The 9,348-nt window shown below is 34.8% G+C and overlaps 1 pseudogene; it reads right to left on the reverse strand.

Moving 5' to 3' along the window:
• Nucleotides 1–2,688: 2,688 nt before the first annotated feature.
• On the reverse strand, nt 2,689–8,969 carry LOC141703257 (uncharacterized; annotated as a pseudogene).
• Between the last annotated feature and the right edge of the window lie 379 nt (nt 8,970–9,348).

A 9,348-nucleotide genomic window follows, 5' to 3' on the forward strand; every position in this document is an offset into this window, starting at 1 on the left:
TTATATTTAGATTATTTAGATGCAATGATTCAATAAAATTGATATGAAAGAGATATAATTACCTTGAATTCTTCAAAGTAAAAATTTTGAGTTTCTTGAGAAACTGACTTCCAATTGTATCCGGCAGGCTCAAGCTTCTGATACAATATCTTTCGGATCCTTGCAGAGCACTCATATGAAGGTTCCAATCTACAATATATAACAAATTAACACAAGGCAATGTTATTTCACTATATTATAGATAAAATAGAAAATGAGTCGCTACATAGGTATTTTAATTCAAGAACTCTAAACTTACCCATCATCAATGACTTCTACTCGCACCCTTCAATCCCTCTGTGTAGAGCCAATATTCCACACTACATTATCATTGGCAGCTGTAGAGGATACATTTAGTGTGTTTGGATGTGATGGAGTTGGTGTGTATTCAATTGGTTATGATTGAGCGCCACTTGTGCGTTGTCGTGATTGGGGTTCAGGTGTGCGTTGGTGTGATTGAGCACTGATTTGTAGTGATTCATTAGGTGTGCTCTGTCCAGATTGAGATGCACGTTGTCTTGCTTGCGTTGGTGATGAGTGAATTCCAGACTGAGATGGTACACGTATTGACAGTTTATCTTGTCTTGACTGATATTGAGTAGAAAAACTTTGTCCAGATTGAGCTTGAACCCGTCCAGATTGAGAGGGAGCGCGCTGTCCATATTGAGCAGGAGCACGCTGTCCAGATTGAGCAGGAGCGCGCTGTTCAGGTTGAGTTTGTACGCGCTGTCCAGATTTAGCTGGTACTCCCCGTCCAGATTGAGATGGTGCCTTTTCAACAGTGTGTCTAAACCTCCTCATAGGTGCCTGTAATATAGAAGAAAACTAAGTGTCAAACTCAGCTCGCGTCTTTACAAACATGTACAGACAAAATCTAGTAGGTTGGTTTACTAATCCATTACATATGGATGAATACTGAAGTCTTTGATGAGTCAACAACCAGATATATCATAAATAATTATATTACAACAATCAGTCCTGTAAGAAATTATATTTAAGTGCTTTTAATTAAAAAACAACACCTGTCACAAATATGCATAAAAAGAAAATGTGTAACAGCATGGTTTACTTGTCAATTACATAGCCTAAATCAACTTCAAGTGTCTCACGAGCTAAAAAAGTGTTAATTCTTAACATCGTTATCTAAAATGTCCTTCAAGGGGAAGGATTTATAATTTTTTAAAGTATCTGGTCAAGGATTTATTCATGACAAAATATATTAATTATCCTGATTGCAAGGATATTAAACTACAACATATATCCTGATTGCAAGGATATAAAACTCACATATTTTAATTATCCCACAACAACATATACCCTAATTAGAACTGATCCGAAATTCCTTATAAAACAAAATTATAAGTTGAACATAATAACTAATGACCATTTAAGATAGATCTAAAGGCTATATAATGTCCATTTAAAATTGATTTTCCCACAACACTCAACTGAATGAGTTGAAGATTTAACTTACTTGGTATGTGTAACCCGTCGTCTCAACGAATGTTTTGGTAACTTGACTATGAAGAGCAACATCATCCTTTTTTCCAACATTTGCAGATTGAGACAGTGTCTTTTCAACAACATTCTCAAACCTCTTCATCGGTACCTGTAATACAGAAGATAATATAATAAATTGCATAAAGTCATGTATATGATAAAGCTATTTAAGATTTCAATTTAATAATGTTCTGACAAAAAACATGTTAACAAAACCTGTTTGTACAAGGTTAACAAGGATCATGAACATAAAACTCAAATTAATACTAAAACAAGAGAAAGAAAATTCAGTTCTTAGCACAAACAACTGCTTCCAAACTATGACTTCCTGAAGAGAAATTAATCTACACTTAAAAGGAAAAACAGTGGCAGAAAAACTGATAATGAAGTCAACATTTGCATCTTTTCTCTTTACTAAATCATTAACTTCTGGACTCTTATGCCGCTCAGATAAACCTCTGTCATTTATATCTTGTCCATGGCTGCTTCCACTTGTATGATCAACAAGAGACAAACCTGCTTGCCTCACTTCTTTGTCACCTGCAGCGAGAAGAGCAGGGTCATCCTCTTTTCCCACATTTGCACTCCGGAAGCGCTTACTTTTATTCACTACATAATAACATCACTAAAACAAAAAAGCCCTAAATTGGTTAAAGGAACCATCATTCATATACCTTCTAGTATAAACCCTAATACACAAAAAAGGGGGAAATGAAAAATTCTTGAATACAGAGACAGGAAAGGGTAAATATATATACCTTCGAATAGACATTAACAAGAGATGCTAGCTTTTTCATCTTAGATTCAGTTAACTTTGTCCCTGCATTGCTCAATTTAGAGTTCAGTTTTTTGCCGCCTCCAGAGAGGAGTAAACCTTAATTAACATGTGTCTCCAAACCCAGCCCGCTTTATGTCCTGTATTTATGTTTTTTACTTTTAAAATCAGAATATGATTTATATAATAATTTATAGTTTACAATATAAGATATATGTAGTAATTTACAATACATATCAATACATAATTTTAAAATATTTTGTAACTTAATATTTCAATATTGTATTCTATATTAAAATGTCTTTTATAATATATATATATATATATATATGATAAGATAAAATAAAATTTACATACATGATGGCGAAGAAAGACTACTCGGAGGAATCATCATTATCTTCACAATTATTACTATCATCGGTTTGTGAAGATCCATCTTCTTCCGATTCATATTCCATTTCTTCATCTGGAGTTCCGTCATCATCATCTAAATCTATTTCAACTCCGTTTTCATCATTTAAATGTGTGGGAATATCATTTGTACTGATATCATTTAGATGTGTAGGAATATCATCTTGGAACGGCTCTTGATATGACATTGGGGTTTGAGGAAGATCAACAAGTGGACGAGCCTTTACTTTGCATACAACTAACCAATCAACCTTGTCTTTTTTAAGACTTGGATAATTACAAAAGTAAACTTGCATGGCTTGCATTGCTAGTACAAATGGTTCGTACACGCTCAATCTCTTTCTTTTATTGACCTCAATAATGTTATAGCGTGGATGAATTCTTATTCCGGTATTAAGTGTAGGATCAAACCATTCACACTTAAACAAAACAGTTTTCTTGACTGGAAAACGGGGATACTCGATAATCAAAATCTCTTCAACTATTCCAAAGTAATCATTCAATGCCTCACTGAAATTCGATCCCTTGATACATACTCCACTATTGAATGTTGATCTATTAGCCCCATATATTCACGTGTGAAATTTGTATCCATTCACTATAGTAAACCGGTACAGACTTAACCGAACGAAGAGGTCCAAATGATATATCTCGAATGTATTCATTCGGAACTTGTGAGGGATTTTGAGCCTGAAATTATTAGTGGTGACTATTAAAATACGAAATAAATGGTTAAAATACAGTATTCTCTTTCTGGCCTAGCTAGTGCCCAGCTCTCAGCTAGCTTTTATTCTCGTTGATTTACGAGACTATTAGTATACATACTCATCAGTCGGAAGTTTTAAAAATTTAGTGGTCAGAGATAAAGTCAGAGATAACACTGTCCATACAGGTACTCAAGTAGTCAGAGATAATTATATTTAGATTATTTAGATGCAATGATTCAATAAAATTGATATGAAAGAGATATAATTACCTTGAATTCTTCAAAGTAAAAATTTTGAGTTTCTTGAGAAACTGACTTCCAATTGTATCCGGCAGGCTCAAGCTTCTGATACAATATCTTTCGGATCCTTGCAGAGCACTCATATGAAGGTTCCAATCTACAATATATAACAAATTAACACAAGGCAATGTTATTTCACTACATTATAGATAAAATAGAAAATGAGTCGCTACATAGGTATTTTAATTCAAGAACTCTAAACTTACCCATCATCAATGACTTCTACTCGCACCCTTCAATCCCTCTGTGTAGAGCCAATATTCCACACTACATTATCATTGGCAGCTGTAGAGGATACATTTAGTGTGCTTGGATGTGATGGAGTTGGTGTATATTCAATTGGTTCTGATTGAGCGCCACTTGTGCGTTGTCGTGATTGGGGTTCAGGTGTGCGTTGGTGTGATTGAGCACTGATTTGTAGTGATTCATTAGGTGTGCTCTGTCCAGATTGAGATGCACGTTGTCTTGCTTGCGTTGGTGATGAGTGAATTCCAGACTGAGATGGTACACGTATTGGCAGTTTATCTTGTCTTGACTGATATTGAGTAGAAAAACTTTGTCCAGATTGAGCTTTAACCCGTCCAGATTGTGAGGGAGCGCGCTGTCCATATTGAGCAGGAGCACGCTGTCCAGATTGAGCAGGAGCGCGCTGTTCAGGTTGAGTTTGTACGCGTTGTCCAGATTTAGCTAGTACTCCCCGTCTAGATTGAGATGGTGCCTTTTCAACAGTGTGTCTAAACCTCCTCATAGGTGCCTGTAATATAGAAGAAAACTAAGTGTCAAACTCAGCTCGCGTCTTTACAAACATGTACAGACAAAATCTAGCAGGTTGGTTTACTAATCCATTACATATGGATGAATACTGAAGTCTTTGATGAGTCAACAACCAGATATATCATAAATAATTATATTACAACAATCAGTCCTGTAAGAAATTATACTTAAGTGCTTTTAATTAAAAAACAACACCTGTCACAAATATGCATAAAAAGAAAATGTGTAACAGCATGGTTTACTTATCAATTACATAGCCTAAATCAACTTCAAGTGTCTCACGAGCTAAAAAAGTGTTAATTCTTAACATCGTTATCTAAAATGTCCTTCAAGGGGAAGGATTTATAATTTTTTAAAGTATCTGGTCAAGGATTTATTCTTGACAAAATATATTAATTATCCTGATTGCAAGGATATTAAACTACAACATATATCCTGATTGCAAGGATATAAAACTCACATATTTTAATTATCCCACAACAACATATACCCTAATTAGAACTGATCCGAAATTCCTTATAAAACAAAATTATAAGTTAAACATAATAACTAATGACCATTTAAGATAGATCTAAAGGCTATATAATGTCCATTTAAAATTGATTTTCCCACAACACTCAACTGAATGAGTTGAAGATTTAAGTTACTTGGTCTGTGTAACCCGTCGTCTCAACGAATGTTTTGGTAACTTGACTATGAAGAGCAACATCATCCTTTTTTCCAACATTTGCAGATTGAGACAGTGTCTTTTCAACAACATTCTCAAACCTCTTCATCGGTACCTGTAATACAGAAGATAATATAATAAATTGCATAAAGTCATGTATATGATAAAGCTATTTAAGATTTCAATTTAATAATGTTCTGACAAAAAACATGTTAACAAAACCTGTTTGTACAAGGTTAACAAGGATCATGAACATAAAACTCAAATTAATACTAAAACAAGAGAAAGAAAATTCAGTTCTTAGAACAAACAACTGCTTCCAAACTACGACTTCCTGAAGAGAAATTAATCTACACTTAAAAGGAAAAACAGTGGCAGAAAAACTGATAATGAAGTCAACATTTGCATCTTTTCTCTTCACTAAATCATTAACTTCAGGACTCTTATGCCGCTCAGATAAACCTCTGTCATTTATATCTTGTCCATGGCTGCTTCCACTTGTATGATCAACAAGAGACAAACCTGCTTGCCTCACTTCTTTGTCACCTGCAGCGAGAAGAGCAGGGTCATCCTCTTTTCCCACATTTGCACTCCGGAAGCGCTTACTTTTATTCACTACATAATAACATCACTAAAACAAAAAAGCCCTAAATTGGTTAAAGGAACCATCATTCATATACCTTCTAGTATAAACCCTAATACACAAAAAAGGGGGAAATGAAAAATTCTTGAATACAGAGACAGGAAAGGGTAAATATATATACCTTCGAATAGACATTAACAAGAGATGCTAGCTTTTTCATCTTAGATTCAGTTAACTTTGTCCCTGCGTTGCTCAATTTAGAGTTCAGTTTGTTGCCGCCTCCAGAGTAATCATTCGATGCCTCACTGAAATTCGATCCCTTGATACATACTCCACTATTGAATGTTGATCTATTAGCCCCATATATTCATGTGTGAAATTTGTATCCATTCACATAGTAAACCGGTACAGACTTAACCGAACGAAGAGGTCCAAATGATATATCTCGAATGTATTCATTCGGAACTTGTGAGGGATTTTGAGCCTGAAATTATTAGTGGTGACTATTAAAATACGAAATAAATGGTTAATTCTTATCTACTATATTTATTAGTGAAGTATCAAGTAACTTACATAATGTTTAAACCACATGGCGAAATCACTTTCTAAGCACATGTCAACTTCAACACTAGTTATGTATGGATTGTGCTCCCGAAGTTGATTTATAAAAATCTTGATTAACCAAAAAAAATTAGATAATAAGAACAATATTCATTAACCTGGACAAATAAGTATGTATTGTGATAAGAAAAACATACTCGATATATGGTGCAACCTCCGGACAGTTAAACAAGATATAATTGTGAGCTGCCATATATTCTCAATCATCAAGATAACGAGTAATGACATTCCCATGTAAACGTCCAGGATGAGAAAATATAGAAATGTTTCCCCCAAAACTCTCTCCACCTCCACTAGAATCGTTCCTCGGAACTTTTCTATGTTTAGTCTGAACATGTTGTTTAAAGTAGTGTGAGCAAAAAGTGGAAGCTTCTTCAACCAAAAAAGCATTGCATATTGATCCTTCAACCCGAGCTTTATTTTTCACATTATTCTTTAAATGACGTAAAAATCTTTCGAAGGGATAAATTCATCGATACTGTACATAACCTGCAATGCGTGCTTCATACGGCAAGTGCACTAAAAGATGTTCCATGAAGTCGAACAATGATGGTGGAAATATGCGTTCTAACTTGCAAAGTATTACGGGAATTTGTTCTTCAAGTCTACGCATATCTTTTATCGTCAAAGTAGTTGATGTGAGATCCCTGAAGAAAACACTTAATTCTGTCACAGGCTCCCAAACATTATTCGGAAGAAATTCCTGAAAAGCAATTGGAAGAAAACATTGCATAAACACGTGACAATCATGACTTTTCATTCCAAATAACTTGTATTTCTTCATGTTTATACACCTCTCCATATTGGACACATATCCATCTGGAAATTTTAGATCTTTTAGCCATTCACACACTTTTTTCTTTTGTTTTTTGTCCAAGCTATAACATGCTTTGGGATACTTCCGTGTCAATTCATCAATTGCTAACTCGGGTCTCCGACAAATCATTGCAATATCATCTCTTGCCTTGAAATTATCTTTTGTTTTTCCTTCAATGGCCATTATTGTGTTGAAAATATTTTCAAATACATTTTTCTCAACATGCATAACGTCAAGATTGTGTCTAATTGATAATGTCCTCCAATATGGTAAATCCCAAAAGATGCTTCGTGTCTTCCATCCACAATTGTAAGCCTTGATGATTCTAGCATTGTGTTCGTCGCTTCCTAATTCAGTAACTTTCATCAAACCAAGTGCCTCAATTTCTTGAAATGCATCTTCACCTGTTCGCACTGGTGGGGCAGATTCAGTCACTGTCTTTCCCTTGGTAAACCAATTTTTATTCTTTCGAAATGGATGATTGGAAGGTAAAAAATTTTGATGATTATCAAACCATGTAGTCTTTCCACCATTTGTAAGATTATAAGCATCATGATCATGAGCACAATGAGGACAAGTTAAGTGACCAGCAGTTTTGCATCCAGATAACATTGAATAAGCAGGGAAGTCACTAATAGTCCACATCAACACAACTCGCATACGAAAATTTTGTTTCAAAGAAGTATCCCAAGTCTCCATGCCATCTTCCCACAACATTTTTAACTCAGCAATCAGTGGTTGAAGGAAAACATCTATCTTCTGTTTTGGATTTTTTGGCCCAGGAACAAGTACAGACAGAAACAAATATTGTTCATTTGAACACATCCACGGAGGCAAATTATATGGAGTCACTATAATTGGCCAAGAAGAATATTTTCTACCTGTTTCACCAAATGGTTGAAACCCATCAGCAGAAAGTCCAAGTCTAACATTTCTCACCTCTGAGGAAAATGAGGGATGTGCTTTATCAAATTATTTCCACTCCTCTGAGTCTGAACAATGGCGCATCACATCTTCTTCTTGATAATGTTCGGCATGCCATCTCATATGGGTTGCAGTTGTAGGTGAAGCAAACAACATTTGCAATCTCGGTGATAGTGGAAAATAGATCATCTTCGTAAAAGGCACTTTCTTTTTCTCCTTCTTGGATCCGTTAAGCTTGGTTTTGTATCTTGCATGTGAACAAAATTTACAGGACTCCATGTTGATGTCTTCACCCCAATATATCATGCATCCATTAACACAACAATCAATATGCTCAGAAGGAAGCCCCAATTCTTCCATATATTTTTTCGTACTGTAGAAACTATCAAGAAATGAATTATCTTGAGGCAAGATGTCTTTAAAGAATCGTGATGTCTGATCATAACATGCCTCTGACCAATGATGGTCAGATTTCAAACTCAACATCTGAGCCATGGAAGACAACTGAGAAGTTTCACAACTTTCATATAACTCTCTCTCAGATGATTTTAGAATATCATACAACTTATGTGCTTCTGCATTTGGCATCTCTGGATCAAAACTTGGACCGACAACATCCATCACCATGTTGTACATTTGGTTTTCCTTGTCTCTTCTGCCTTGAGTATTGGAGTAATGTGTAGAAGATTGTTCTCCACTTTGTCTAGCAACATATGGCTCTCCATGTCGATCCCACACATAATAATCTCTTACAAACCCTTTCTTCAATAAATGTAATTTTACTGTCTCCGCATTCCAGAATTTGCCATTCTCACACTTAAAACATGGACACTGAATATTTGTCCCATTCATGGACGATTCTTGAGATATAACATATTCCATAAATTTCTATAACCCACTTAAAAAAGCCGAAGTTAAGAATCCTCTACTATCGATCATTTGATACATCCAATCTCGACCATTATTCATATTGAATTTTTTGATTTCCTACAAAAAAATAAATATTCACAACCCAACTAAAGTCAACAATTTTGCCATAACATAACATGAGTATGATGTGTATTAATTGTTATAATTCATTGTTAACCATTTAGATACCAAAATCAAATGCTAATAAGAAAATTGTAATTATACGAATCCAAACCAATCGAACTAGGTACTGTACTGTACGTGATTACTCGCATGGAATTTTAAAAATAGGAAACTAATTAATTAGTTTCATTTTATCATC

Source organism: Apium graveolens, unplaced genomic scaffold, assembly GCF_009905375.1.
Source record: "Apium graveolens cultivar Ventura unplaced genomic scaffold, ASM990537v1 ctg6396, whole genome shotgun sequence".
NCBI lineage: Eukaryota > Viridiplantae > Streptophyta > Magnoliopsida > Apiales > Apiaceae > Apium > Apium graveolens.